The 13965-nt window shown below is 40.3% G+C and overlaps 1 protein-coding gene across 3 annotated transcripts in view; it reads right to left on the reverse strand.

Moving 5' to 3' along the window:
- The window catches only part of Znf385b (zinc finger protein 385B), a 396470-nt gene that overhangs the window by 300234 nt on the left and 82271 nt on the right, over positions 1-13965 (reverse strand). For 2 of the 3 annotated variants that reach the window (XM_076569754.1, XM_015988633.3), the window contains exon 2: positions 669-820. The gene's annotated coding sequence lies outside the window, so the exon portion shown is untranslated. Of the gene's footprint in view, positions 1-668; positions 821-12342; positions 12382-13965 lie in introns of those variants that run through there. The other variant, XM_076569753.1, reaches the window with a different exon arrangement.

The raw sequence follows: 13965 nt of genomic DNA on the forward strand, positions 1-13965 counted from the left end.
GAAAAAAAAACCACAAGGTCCTATAAATTTGTATGTGCTCTCTTACCTTCCAGTGCTTTTATAATTCACTTTTAATGGTTGAGTCCAGCAGATACGGTCTTCAACACATCTGAAGCATTTTCTATCTCCCTGTGCCCCTGTTCTATCATCCCCCTCCTTATCACCTCTCACTCCTTCTGTCCTTCTAACTCCTGCCTATGCACAAGATCTTAGCTAGCAGTAGTCTTCTCCAGGGAACCCATTCTGAGCTCAGAGTAAGGACAGGGCTTGGTCATGTGTACCCAGAGGCCTGTATGGTTGTCCTCCACAACACAGATCACATTATAAATTCCATGTCTAGGAATGTATTTATCTTATGTCTGTTTCCTCCACTAAGTATAATCCCTTTGAGGACAGCAGCCTCATCTCTGGGTCGTCTTAGGCCCAGAACTGAACATAGGAGGCATGTAAATATCTGTTCAAAAGGAGAAGGAATGTTTGAAACCCCAACTGTTCCAAATAACCTGTTAAGACAAAAATGAACATAAAGTATAAAGTACACACACACACACACACACACACACACACACACACACACACACACACACACACACACTGAACTCATGCAAACAGGCACATGCCAGAACTAGGGTGGACAAAGATTAAAACACAGTATGGCCACAACTTACACTGAATTATGTTCTAAAAGCCCCTTTACAAGCCAGCCATCTGGAATTTGCACATATTTCCTTGTAGATGTAGTGAAACAAACTGTTTGTAAATTTCCAGATTAGCCCATAAATATCAATGTAATCTTCGATAAGCTTGAAATGTAGAGCATCTGAAATACAAAAAATACCGAAATACAATATTATAGTCAATGGGTACATATGTTAAAATAGTAAAACAGACTCGGACATAATTATATTTTTAGACGCTTTTTTTTCTTTCAGTTGTTAGACAACAGAATCAAGAAGCATGATGCCCCTCATAACGGATTTAAAAAGGAACTTTTCAGTACCTTCCTTGAGACCCTCAGTGAGCAAAGGTTACTTCGCCTTTTTATTTATTTATGGCGCGGTTCTGCTTGTGAACAGGCGAAGTGTTCATTTCCACTGAGCCCAGAGTGACTGGCTTTTTCATGCCATCCGCGTCAGTGTTTTGTTTCGTGGGTTGGATGAGGAGAAAGTCACTCTTGGAGAAGACAAGGTCTATGCGGACAGAGTGGCAAGTACTGCAGTCCCACATTCCAGGGACTAAGAAAGGAGAATTTCAAGTTCAGGCCACGATGGACACCAAACCTCCTCTCAAAAAACAAAAAAGGGAAAGAAAAACAAGGACAAGCAACTGGCCAAGAAGGACAAAAAAGCCATATAAAAGAATCTTTGGGACCCACGCTGACTTGTGATGAGTTTTTGTGTTCGGAATAAACCCAGGGGATTAAAACATATTATCGGCTTTGAGCGACTGTTTCATCCAAGCTGGCTTTGGGCTCTCTGGAAAGGAAGGAGAAATGAAACACAGGTTCACAAGTGGGTGTTCCCAAGATGAATAATGAAAATTCTGATAGGGTGTGACTACAAAGACAGGTGTTGATTCTACATGCGGTACGCCAAATCTATCTTCATTTTACCCATGTACCCAGCTGTGAGGACAGGTCACATCTCCTTACTTGGTGCATAAAAGATACTCAGCCCACACAGTATCCTACCTGGGCCACCATTTTTAAGGGACTCTCTTCCTTTCAGCTTAATCAGTTCTCTCCCTTTAAATCTACACAAGTAGGCTGGTGAGATGACTCAGCAAGCAAAGGCCCTTGATGCCAAGCCTGACAACCTGGGTTCGATTCCCAGGACCTACATGTCGGAAAGACAGAACTGACTCCCACCTCCACACATGAAATGTGCCTCTCCTAAAATCAAAAAATAAATAACAAGTAAGCAATTTCCATAGCTAAGCTGGAAAAAAATTATTAAAATGTGGTCTGAATTCCACATATATAAACATTTTTGTTTTTATACTTCAAATCCAAAACCTTGTCACACTTCAGAATGTCAGTGACATATGACAGTTACATTCAAACATGACCATAGCCTTGTCTCCAAATATCCAAAGGTAAGAACTGCTGAACAAGTTAAATTGATAAACAGTTTGTAATGAGCTAATCAATGTTGCACCCCAGTGAGAACACTAATCCACAGCAAAGAAGAAAACTAGGACCTGTGAGCCCCACAAAGCTAGACCAGTCACCAGACCTTACTGCATCACTGGATCCCACTCAAGCAATTAGTAAGACCCTTGAGTCCCCTAAAGGCTGTTGACACTTTCATCTGAATATGTGACCCCTCTTAGGGCCTTGCCCATGTTGTAAATGAACACGGTGTTTCATAGAAGCAAGGTGTCTGTCATATTATTCTCCCTTTAAATCTGGTAGTGAAACAATGACCTTTTTAAAATTATTATTATAAAAGGTAAACCATCTGCCTCTGCTTTTGTGGCTACTGTAACTGGCCACAGAAAGAAGTTACACTTTACATTGGCTTACTCATGCATAGTCTAAGTAGGAAATCGGGAGCCTGGAAAGTTTGTGCCTTCTCTCAGAGGTACTCACCCAAGGGATCCTTCAAGCCCCAAAACTACATCTATGGGCCACTCTAGCAAGGGTATGATGCCTTAAATGATGTTCACCAGCTCCTAGGTATCAGTCTAAGATCTGATTTCATTCACCACATTTCCTTGGCTTCTTAGGAAAAATAAAGCTGGTACTCACTAACACCACTTGTAACCAGAGTATATTTAGTTACAGCAGTCTTGGGAAAAGGACCTAGAGTGACAAATATCAAAGTCTCAATATCCACATTGAGTCCAAAATGATATAATGTATGGAGTGACAGTGTTTGTAATGTCAACTTTCTACATAATGGTAAGGTTAACAGTTGATCTAAGTGGAAGAAGAGAGAAAAATCCCACTTGTTACTTTATTTTTTTTTTAATTAGACTATCTTAGATGTCATGTTTTGTATACATGGGACAGACAGCCCTTAAGGGCTGCTGATTTTTGAGAGCAGTAAGCAACATGCTGCTTTAGATGAACCAGAAGGTATCTCTGGGGGACAGGACAAGGAGAAGCAAGTAGACAAAGTGTTCTATGCTCTTCTTGTGTTGTTTTGTGAGATGGCCCACACTTCAGCCTCCATGAGAGAAGAGCATATTCTGATGCAAGTTAAAGAATGAGAAAGTGCGTCTGTGGGGGGCCTTTGGGAAAATGAACTGAAGGGCCCAAACTGGATGATCAGCGTGGGTCAGAAGGAGTGATTTTAAATGACCAAGAGGTGAATGATGGGTTAAGCTTTTCTACAGTAAAATCTTATCTTTATGACCAGTCCCATGTGCATAGCCATTCAGTGGTTTTTATAATAACTTGAAACGTGCTGGAGGCTGCATCAGAGGCAAATGCTGCTCTCTGTGACACAGCATGGCCATGTCCCACTGATGGGGGAAATATCTTTCTGTATGCTGCGAATACGTGTTGCTCTGATTGGTTGGTAAATAAAGCCATTTGGCCTATGGCAAGGCAGCTTAGAGGCAGGAGGGAAATTCAAAGAGAGAGAGAGAGAGGAAGAAGGCAGGGAGAGCCGCCAGCAAGCTGCCCAAGGAGCAACATGTAATGGGATGCAGGTAAAACCACGGAACATGTGGTGATACATAGATTAATAGTTATGGGCTAATTAAGATATAAGACCTAGCTAGCAAAAGGCTTGAGCCATGGCCATGCAGTTATAATTAATATAAGCCTCTGTGTGTTCACTTGGGGGATGCAAGTGGGAGATATCTGTTCCAACTGCTGGCAGACTGGGACACAGGAAACATTCCGACTACATCCCACCTTTTGAGAAGCATCTGTGTATATTCCCCCATTGCCACAGACTAGTCAGCTGTCACCTAGAGACCTAGAGTCCTTTAGATGCTCCCCTTGTCAGGATCTCTCGCCTACCTTTGCACTCCCAGACCCTTTATTCACAAATACAGGACAGCACACAGCCCTTATGTGATCGCTTTAAGTATTAATCTTGGCTTACTCTATTTCTATCATTTTGCTTACTTCCTCACTCAGTAAATGTTGATTATTGGGCAGGCAGGAGGCTGGACACTAGGAAGCAATAGCAGATACTGGCAGAGCATGCCAGTGTGACAGAGACGGCAAAAAGGGGAAGTACAAGGTTGAAGTAAGCTCTCTGGGAACTCATTTTTCATCCCTTACTAGATTTCAAGTCCCCCTGAAGATTGAAAAAATTGTCTTGGAGGCCACATCAACTAGAAGTACAGATCACACCACCCAGAAGAACGCATATGTGAATTCAGGCGGAGATCCCTGCCAGACCAAATACCACACTGTCCACCAGAACTCCAGATAGGCTGCCCACTCATGGACCTCCTGCACTTTCTCAGTGCCGGCCCCACACACCATCACCAATCCTTCTTGCCCACCTCATCACCATGTCTCAGCCCCTAACTCAAGCAGAGACCTCCCTGCTGGACCAGAGGGCATGCTGGCTGCCATAACTCTAGGTCACACAGACCAGAAGAGCAAAAGAGGAAATAGAAACCAAGGAACAAAAACACCTATCCAACAAAGACAAACTCAGAAATCAGAACCTAGACCTAGAATCATCACAAACCCAGACGCCTAGTCACCATCCTAAGAGCACAATCAACAGCAGTCAGGACGGCATGTCCCCACCTGAACCCAGCTATCCTACCACAGCAAGCACTGAAACTTCCAACACAGCTGAAGCACAAGAAAAAGACCTTAAAACCAACCTTATGAAGGTGACAGAGGTCACTGAAGAGGGAATGAATAAATGTCTCTAAAAAAGTCTAGAAAAATACAAACAAAATTGGAGGAAATGAATAGATCCCTTAAAGAAAGCCAAGAAAAAACAAACAGTTGAAGGAAACAAATGAAACTGTTCATGACTTGGAAATGGAAATAGAAGCAACAGAGAAAACACAAACCAAGGGAATCCTGGAGATGGAAAATCTAGGTAGGCAAACAAGAACTACAGACAGAAGCATCACCAAGAGAATACGAGATCTGATCTCAGGTTTTGAAGACATGATAGAAGAAATGGATACATCACTCAAAGAAAAAGCTAAATCTAAAATATTCCTCACACAAAACATCCAGAAAATCTGGGGCACCATGAAAAGGCCAAACCTAAAAGTAACAGGAATAGAAGAAGGAGAAGAATCCCAGTTCAAAGACCCATAAAATATTTTCAACAAGATCACAGTAGAAAATTTACCTAATGTAAAGAAGGGGATACCTGTAAAGGTTCAAGAATATTACAGACAACCAAACAAACTGGACTAGAAAAAAAAGTCCCCTCAACACTAATAAAACATTAAAAATACGGAACAAAGAGAGAATATTAAAAGCTTCAAGAGAAAAAAAAGTAACATATAAATGCAGACCTATTAGAATTACACCCAGTTTCTCAATGGAGACTCTGAAAGCCAGAAGGGCTTGGACAGATGTGCTGCAGACTCTAGACCATAGGTGCCAGCTCAGACTGCTATACCCAGACAAATTTTCAATCACAATTGATGGAAAAACAAGATCTTCCATTACAAAGTCAAAATCAAACAATATCTATCTACAAATCCAGTCCTACAGAAGATACTAGAAATAAAATTCCATTATATGAGCAAGGGGGTGGGGTTAAAATCACGATGGGGACATCTACAGAGACAACTGAACCAAGCTCATAGGAACTCATGAACTTTAGACCGACAGCTGTGGAACCTGATAGGACTGGACTAGGCCCTCTGTATACAGGAGACAGTTGTGTAGCATGGTCTGTTTGAGGGGCCCCTGGCAGTGGGATCAGGATCATCCTTGGAGTATGAGCTGGCTTTCTGGCGCCCCTTACCTAGGGTCAGAGGCATTGCTCACCCTTGATACAGGGAGGAGGGGCTTGGTCATGCCTCAACTGAATATAACAGGCTTTGCTGACTCCCCATGGGAGGTCTTACCCTTTTGGAGGAAGGGCCAGGAGGTGGTCCAGGAAGGAACAAGAGGAGGGATGAAAGGGAGATGTGTAGTTGAAAAAGTAGAAAAGCAAAAAGAAAATAATAATAATAATAATAATAATAATAATAATAAACTCCAACCCAATGAGGTTAACCACACCCATGAAAACACAGGAAATAATCTTATACCACCAAACAAAAGAAGGGAAGCGTGCACGTGTGTGCACACACACCACCACCACCATGACCATAAACAACAAAAACAAAATAACAGGAACTAACAATCATTGGTCATTAATATCTCTCAATATCAATGAACTGAATTCCCCCAATAAAAAGATACAGACTGGACCCAGCCTTCTGCTACATACAAGAAACACACTTCAACATCAAAGACAGCTATCACCTCGGAGTAAAGGGTTGAAAAAAGATTTTCCAAGCAAAGAACCTAAGAAGCAAGCTGGTATAGTTATTCTAATATCTAAAAGCCAACTTCAAAACAAAGTTAATCAAAAGAGACAGGGAATGACACTTCATACTCATCAAAGGAAAAATCCACCAAGAAGATGTTTCAGTTCTGAACATCTATGTTCCCCAAAGCAAGGGCACCCACATTTGTAAAAGAAATACCACTAAAGCTTAAGTCATACATTGACTCTCACACATTAATAGTGTGAGCCTTCAAAACCCCACTCATCAATAGACAAGTCGTCCAGACAAAACCTGAACAGAGAAATACTGGAACTAGCAGATGTTATGATCTAAATGACCTAACAGGTATCTTCAGAATATTTCACCTAAACACAAAAGAATATAGCTTCTTCTCAGCACCTCACAAAACAATCTTCAAAATTGACAACATATTCAGTCACAAAGCAAGTCTCAACAGATACAAGAAACCTGAAAGAATCCCTGCATCCTGTCAGAACACGACAGATCAAAACTGCTATCAACAACAACAGAAACCACAGAAAGACTACAAACTCATGGAAAATGAACAACTCTCTACTGAATGATCACTGGATCAAGGCAGAAAGAAATTAAATGCTGCCAGGAATTCACTGAAAATGAATACACAACATACCCAAACTTAGGGGACACAAAGTGGTGCTAAGAGGAAAGTTCATAGTACTAAGTGCCTACGTAAAGAAACTGGAAAGATCTCATGCTAGAAACTTAACAGCATACCTGAAAGCTCTAGAAGAAAAAGAAGCAAACATACCCAAGAGTAATAGAGGGCAAGAAAGAATCAAACTGAGGGCTGAAATCAATTAAAACAGAAACAAAGAGAATAATACAAAGAATCAATGAAACAAAGAGTTAGTTCTTCAAGAAAAAAAAATCCTTATCCAAACTAACTAAATACAGAGAGAGAATATCAAAATCAGAAATGAAAAAGAGGACATAACAACAGACACCAAGGAAATCCAAAGATTTGTTGTGTCACACTTTAAAAACCTACACTCCACAAAACTGGAAAATGAAAAAACAAACAAAAAAAAACCACCAAATTTTCTTGATAAATACCACTTACCAAAGTTAAATCAAGATCAGATAAACAATTTAAATAGACATATAATCCCCAAGGAAATTGAAGCAGTCATTAAAAGTCTCCCAATCAACACCACCACCACCAACAACAACAACAAAGCCAAGCCCAGGGCCAGAGTGTTTTAGAACAGAATTCTGCCAGACTTTCAAAGAAGTGCTAATGCCAATACTCCTCAAATTATTCCACAAAACAGAAACAGAAGGAACACAGCCAAATTAATTTTATGAGTCCACAGTCATGCTGATACACAAACCACATAAAGATTCAACAAAGAAAGAGCATTACAGACCAATTTCTCTCATGAACACCAATGAAAAATAATTAAATACTCTCAAACCAAATCCAAGAACACATCAAAAAGATTATCCACCATGGGCTTCATCCCAGAGGTGCAGGGATGGTTCAGTATATGAAAATCTGTTAATATAATCCTCCATATAAACAAACTGAAAAATTTAAAGCCACATGATTATCTCATTAGATACTGAAAACCCCTTTGACAAGGTCTAACACCCCTTTATGATTAAGTCCTGGAGAGATCAGTGATAGAAGGGACATATCTAAGCATAATAAAGGCAATTTACATTAAGCCCATAGCCAACATCAAATTAAATAAAGAGAAACTCAAAGCAATCCCACTAAAATGAAGAACAAGACAAGGCTGTTCACCATCTTCCTATCAATTTAATATATTACTTGAAATTCTAGCTAGAGCAATAAGACAACTGAAGGAGATCAAGGGGATACAAATTGGAAAGGAAGAAGTCGAAGTATCATTATTTGCAGATGATATAATAGTATACATAAGCTATCCCAAAAATTCTACCAGGGAACTTCTACAGCTGATAAACACCTTCAGCAAAGTGGCTGGACACAAGATTAACTAAAAAAAAAAATACAGTAGCTGTCCTATACACAAACAATAAACAGGCTGAGAAAGAAATCAGAGAACCAACACCCTCCTAATAGCCACAAATAATATAAAATATCTTAGGGTAACTGTAACCAAGCAAGTGAAAGACTTGTATGACAATAACTTCAAGTGTTTGAAGAAGGAAATTGAAGAAGGTATCAGAAGATGAAAAGATCTTCCATCCTCATGGATTGGTAAGATTAATATAGTAACAATGGACACCTTGCCAAAAGCAATCTACAGATTCAACACAATCCTCATCAAATTCCAACACAATTCTTTACAGAAATTGAAAGAACAACACTCAACTTCACAGGAAAAAACAAAAAACCCAGGCTAGCTATAAAAGAACCACCAGAGGTATCCCCATCTCTGATCTCAAGCTCTACTACAGAGTTAGTAATAAAAACTGCATGATACTGGCATAAAAACAGGCAGGGGAAATCAAATTGAAGACCCAGATATGAATCCACACATCTATGGACACCTGATTTTTGATAAAGAAGCCAAAAATGAAAAAAAGAAAGCATCTTCAATAAATGGTTCTGGTCTAACTTGATTATCTTCACGGAGAAGAATGCAAATAGATCCCTATGTATCACCCTGCACAAAAACTCAAGTCCAAGTGGATCAAAGATCTCAACATATATCCAGTTACACTGAAGCTGATAGAAGAGAAAGTGGGGAATAGCCTTGAACTCATTGGCACAGGAGACAACTTCCTGAACAGAACACCAATAGCACAGGCACTAAGATCCACAATTAATAAATGGGGACATGAAACTGAAAACCCTCTGTAAGGTGAAGGACACCATCAATAGGACAAAATGGCAGCCTACAGAATAGGAAAAGATTTTTCATTAACTCCACATCTGACAGAGAGCTAATTTCCAAAATATTAATTAATAGAACTAAAGCAGACATCAACAAACCAAATAATCCATTTTTTTAAAATGGGGTACAGATCTAAACAGAGAATTCTCAAAAGAGGAATCTCAAATGGCTTAATTGTTCAACATCCCTAGCCACCAGGAAATGCAAATGAAACGACATTGAGGTTTCATCTTAACACCTGTCAGAATGACTCTTACCAAAAACACAAGTGACAGCTCATGCTGGTGAGGATGTGGAGCAAGGGGAACACCCCTCCATTGCTGGTGGGAGCGCAAACTTGTAAAGTCTCTTTGGAAATCAATATAGTGGTTCCTAAGAAAATTGGGAATCGATCTACCTTAAGACCCAGCTATACCACTCCTGGGCATATACCAAAGGACCTACCCAAGTACATTCCCTTTTCTCAACATAATAAAGCCATCTCTGTGAGGAAAAAATGTCTTGCTTGTCTTGGTACCCTTAGCATCCTCGATTGTAGTTAGTACAGAAAGGCACTTAATGCTGGCTGAATAAATGAACAGTCTTGTGGGTGCCTGTTCAAGGTATGTGGGGGCACTCACATGGACACAACAACCAAATTCAGTAGTTTTGAACACAAAGCTTGAACTACTTCTGTTGTGGGAAGCCCAACTCTAGCAATGTCACATTTACATCAATGTCCATGGAGCCTCAATCCTCTACCATGGTTTGTTTAACAGGGTATAAGGCACTAAGTGCCATGGGGAATTGAGGCAAACTCTGTGGAGATGAAAATACAAAGGAGAAGAACATGTCAGATAGACTCTGACACAGAATTTTACTCAGTTCCCTGGGTTGCAAGCACCTAATACTGACTCTTGAAACTTTACAAGTCAACAAGTTGACGTCCAGTGTATCAATTTTGGAGAAAATAAAGAAGTCAGAAGACTGTGTTCGTTTTGTTGCATGGTTCCATATTTATTTCATAACAGGAACTTGATATGGGAGGCTAAACTTGATTTAATCCAATTTCACATTCATCCAACACTGTCTATTAATAATAAGCTGTGCCTGCTGTGTGGCTATGGGAAAAAATGTCTAACATAAAAACTTGGGGGAATTAAAATAAAAAAGAATTCAGAGCTGGGGATGATATAGTTCACAGAATGATTTCCTAGCATGTGCAAGGTTCTAGGCTCAACTCCCTCGGCACAACAACACACGCAAAACAAGCAGAAGGGAGCCCTGGTAAAGCACGGCCACTCTGCTGCCTCGTCCAGGGGTGTGGCTGCAGAGCGCTCTGCCCCCTCACTCTAGCTCTACTGTGAGTGCTGGTGAAGCAGGCTGTAACAGGGAGCTCTGGACTCATCGGGATCCCAAAAGATGCTGGTGCTGAGAGCTGGGTGAGAAGGACGGCACTGCAATGCTTCTAGTAGTTTCTTCCCTTTGAGAAAAAGTTCTGGGAGGTGAATGTATTTCCACCAGTACCTTAGGAGATTAGTGGAGACTGGGCAGAAAAGGATGATGCAGAAATATCTTACAATAAAAAGAAGAATGGCTTGGGACTACCAAGGCTCAGCCCAAAATAGACCACTTAATGGCCCCTATGTTGGATAAAGAAGCTCAATTTTGTGGCAAGTTCATTTTTCCCCTGAAACTATCCTAATGGCTACAAAAAAACGGCCAACCATTATTTCAGTGGATATGTTTAGAAAAGAAGAGATATTTCCACTGTCTGTCTTCCCAAATATTGACAGACATGGGGAACAGAGGGATAAGCCTAGAGGAGCAGGAAGCCTACAGTCCAGATATTCCTGAAATGAGGAGAGAAACTGACCCCTGACCCATGGTGACAGGCCTGAGACCAAGCAGAGAAAATTTTCACATTGAGGATACCTCTGGAGGCTTTGGTACCAGAACTCAAGGAAGCTCTGTCTAGGGACAGTGTTTAGTTTTCCACCAGTATTCTCCTGTCCCTTTTCAAAACTTCTCTAGGACTAAAGAGGTGGTTCAGTGCTTAGAGGTGCACAATGCTTTTGCAGATAACCTGAGTGTGGTTCTCAGCACACATGTCTAGTGGCTCACAACAACCTGAACTCCAACTCCAGGGAATCTGATGCCATATTCTGGCCTCCATCAGCACCTGCATTCATATGTGTGCGCGCGCGCGCGCGCACACACACACACACACACACACACACACACACACACACACACACACACCTATTTAAATAAACAAAAACCTTTAAAAACTACATCTCTAACTCATCAGTGAAGACACTGAAACCTTACAGATGATCTTAACACGTGCAAGTCTGGGGTGGCACCTGAGGTGAAGGCCATGTGTTGGGGAGAAGCAGCAATGGATTAATGGATGCTACTAGTCTACAAAGGAGGGAGACTAATTCATGACCAGTCTGCTGAGAACATTGGATAACTGTACAATAAAAACTCAAGGGTCCCCCAAACCCTGATAAAATATTAACATTCCTGCATCAAGTCAGAATTTAAATGTATTTATGTATTTGTTTATTGTGGTGCTGAGGATTGAACTTGGAGCTGTATGCATGCTGGACAAGAGCTCCATCTCTGGGCTACATCCCTAGATCTGCATTTGAATACTTTTATGATGTTGTGGACAAACAGGGAGTGACATTTGATTAACTAAGTATAAAGGAAACAAACTATATTCTCATTAATTGTTACAGACAGAAAGCCAATCAGATGTCTGGCACTTAAAGGTATTCTATTAAGACTAAATAAGTACTATAATTCAAATATAGTCTAGCTTTGCTCAAAAGCTGCCAGTGAATTTGGTCTTGACTTTCAAAAGGCCTAAAAGTTGAATGTGTTTATATACAGATGTCTTTTCTGGAACCCTTGATCTTCAAATTTCAGATTTGATTCAGACAGCTTAACAACGTTAACAGTGAGAATGCAATTTATTCTTAATGCCAGAATATCAGTTTCAACTGTATATGTATACAGTGGATAAAGCAAGGACTAAAAATACCTTTTAAATTCTTGTTTGAAACAGGTCTCAGCTTGTAGCCCAGGCTGGCCTCAAACTTGCAATCTTTTTTTTTTTTTTTTTTTTTGGTTTTTCAGGGTTTTTACACAGGGTTTCTCTGTGTAGCTTTGCGCCTTTCCTGGAGCTCACTTGGTAGCCCAGGCTGGCCTCGAACTCACAGAGATCCGCCTGGCTCTGCCTCCCGAGTGCTGGGATTAAAGGCGTGCGCCACCAATGCCCGGCAAACTTGCAATCTTCCTGAGTCAACTTTTCTGAGTGATGGGATTAAAGGTATGCTGGCTTTCTTACATGTTTAATACATTCAGTGGATCAGCAGAAAGAAACATGGATGCTTCCTAGTGCAAGCAGAACATGCTGCAATGAAAAATGTTGATTTTGAAAGCTGTTAAATAAGGGACAATTAATGAAATGTTCAGTGAAATAGAGAAAGAGACTGACAGCTACATAGTCCTAGCTAAACAGATAGAGAAAATATACTTATTTTGAGATACAAATATTTAAAAATAGTTAAATGATTTTAGGATAGAAATTAAATTGAACCATAATTATAATCTTTAGAGAATTATGTGATATGCCAGCTTTTATAATACTAAATAATATTCAAGTACTACATTTAATTTTTATTTATTTAATTTCATCATACTATGAACTTTCCTAGAAAAAGAATACTATTTGGGAATTCTCATCTTTGTGGCATGAATCAAAGGCAAAAGACCAGTTTTGCTAACTCAAAATGATTACCCTAAGGAGATAAGTAAATACACTTATACATAGACTATGATATGGTTTTTCATTTCTATATATCAAGAGTTATATTAATGATAGATTAAAATTCATTCCTGCCAAACACTGGTTTCAATATTTGGCTTTTTATATTCAATTAAACATACATTAGGTACCCCTCCAGCTATAAGAGATGTTATGGACTGGGCTACATAGTCCTCTTTTTTGAATTTTTATTTTTTAATTAAAATATAATTATATGACTTGCCCTCTTCCCTTTCCTCCTTCTAGACCCTTCCATGTACCTGCCTTGATCCCTCTCAAATATATGGCCTCTTTTTCTTTAATTGCTGCTCTTACATATATAAGCACATAAATATATAAATGCAATCTCCTCCGTCCATTTAGTGTTACCTGTATGTATAAGACTTCAGGGGATGCCAGGCGGTGGTGGCGCACGCCTTTAATCCCAGCACTCGGGAGGCAGAGGCAGGCGGATCTCTGTGAGTTTGAGGCCAGCCTGGGCTACCAAGTGAGTTCCAGGAAAAGGCGCAAAGCTACACAGAGAAACCCTGTCTCGAAAAACCAAAAAAAAAAAAAAAGACTTCAGGGCTGAGCACTTGGTATTGGATAAACAACTAGGAGGCTCACGCCTGGGAGACTGTTTCTCCTGCTGTGAGCATTCCTTAGTTGCCTGCAGTTCTTTGTCAACGGGTGGGGCCCTGTGGGATTTCCTCTTCTCTGAACAAGCACCCCACCAATGGATACACACAATCAATCCTCCTTGTGGCAAGGATGTCTAGATCCCGTCTGTGCTGTAACCTGCCTTCTACATCCGTGCAGCCTAGGACAGAGACAAAGCCCAGGAGAGGAATCTTAAAA

Source organism: Peromyscus maniculatus, chromosome 4 (assembly GCF_049852395.1).
Source record: "Peromyscus maniculatus bairdii isolate BWxNUB_F1_BW_parent chromosome 4, HU_Pman_BW_mat_3.1, whole genome shotgun sequence".
In the NCBI taxonomy this organism is placed as follows: Eukaryota; Metazoa; Chordata; class Mammalia; order Rodentia; family Cricetidae; genus Peromyscus; species Peromyscus maniculatus.